This window comes from Micropterus salmoides, unplaced genomic scaffold (genome assembly GCF_014851395.1).
Source record: "Micropterus salmoides isolate LMB-PRFRI ecotype aquatic unplaced genomic scaffold, ASM1485139v1 Ms_hic_scaffold_540, whole genome shotgun sequence".
Classification (NCBI taxonomy): domain Eukaryota; kingdom Metazoa; phylum Chordata; class Actinopteri; order Centrarchiformes; family Centrarchidae; genus Micropterus; species Micropterus salmoides.
The window spans coordinates 26,299-28,085 of NW_024044283.1; positions in this window are offsets into that span (position 1 = coordinate 26,299).

Genomic DNA, 1,787 nt, shown 5'->3' on the forward strand with positions numbered 1-1,787 from the left:
CAATTGCATAACATGCAAAAAAAGCAGTGATTGGATGAGACGGGCCATGAGCTGCAAGGGCCGGCCTATCACCTGCTGATGTCTTTGGGTGAACCCAATCACAGGAAAGTGAGAAGAGACAACTATGATAAAGCAGTTGCAACATTACAATATGCCTCCTTTTTCCTGCAATATGCTGACTTTTTTAGTGATTATAAAGTTTCCCCACAGGGCATAATGTGCCTGTCAAGTTCCACTTAAATGATTTGGTTTAAAGTTCCCAAAAGTCAGCAATTACCTTTTATGCGCAAAGAACATGGCAAGATTACCTACCATACAGCCAGATGGAAGATTTATGTAAAAGTGAAAAAGAAATGCAATACATGAAAATCCAACATTTTGTAGGTCTATATAATATTTGGTAGTTATTATATGGAAAATGGAGACAAAGTTCTGTGACTGTTACATTAGTAAGTTTAGCTGTGTTCAGTTTAAAAGCAGTTGTTGGTTTCCAGATGAATTTCCTTAAAGACCCGCTACATTTAAAGCAAGACTATGTAACTTTTAAAGTACAAAATAGTACATTCTTCCTTTTACACATTAAAAGTTGAATCACAATAAAACACACCCTTGTTCAAATACACCCAGGAGATTTGCTGCTACAGCTCTTGCTCTGGTGTGACCAGTAGGGTGGCTAATGTTAGCAAAGTTTAGATAGATGCTTTCCGAGCTGACTTTACCTCTTACTTTACCACTCTTTTATACCTGTGTCATTGTCAATTCGACACTGTCTCTATTTTGTCTATAGTGTCCTAGTGTCCAATTAGACTGTAATAAGGAACTGTAAAACAATGTTTTACCAGATTAAACAAAGTTCACTCAAGTCATATTGATAAGCAGGATAAAAGTAGGTCTTTTTAGGTCATCTCTTGAAACTTATTTACAATAGAGTACCAGTTGAGAGTTACATTAAGTATACAAAAAAAGTATGTTTTACAATGAAGCCGAGAGGCATTAGGAAACAGTCACAGTGGGTCAATCAGCGGCCATAAACTCTTAACAGGTTCAGTGTTACTGAAGGATCCAACCGTGTTAAAATATTGACAATCATTCATTACCTGTTTGTTTTTTTGACACAGCAAGTGACTCATCACATACTTGCAATGGGGCATCTGTAATATGGTGTCTCTTACACACACTCAGAAGGTTGAGCAGAAAAGATGACACATAATTGTGACCAGTGTGAACACAAAGGCTTATAATTCCTAAAGGTACTTAGTGGATGAAGCAAAAGAGAAATGAGAACAACTCACTGACTGGCCTGGGAGCGGGTAAAGAAAGGACAGTGGAGAGGCCAGGAAGGCCAAACTGCAGAGCAAGGAGCAGCAAAACAACATAACAACCTGCAGACATTCAGTTTCAACATCTACATTTTGTTACATTTTCAGTCTCAGTTGTCTTTCTAAAGATTTATTTCACACAGAGGTACACTGAAAAAAAAGCACAGCAGAGCATTCAGTCGTTGAACACCGGCTTCTCTAAACATCTCTCTACTGTGAACTGTGTCATTTGGATTTACTTCCTGCCATATGTTACATACACTTACCTCATTACACAGTGGTACACACTGTTTAGAATTTGTGGTTTTTGTTGTCTGCCAAGACCCCTTCACAGGCACAGCGTCTTGCTTGCTTTTGACCAGATGTAATCCTTCCGGTATAGATTCTGTGGACATTTTTAGGCCTTTTGTGACATGAAAGGTCAAAGACAAGTAGTGTAGGCCTACTACAAGTAAAGCTTAACACTGA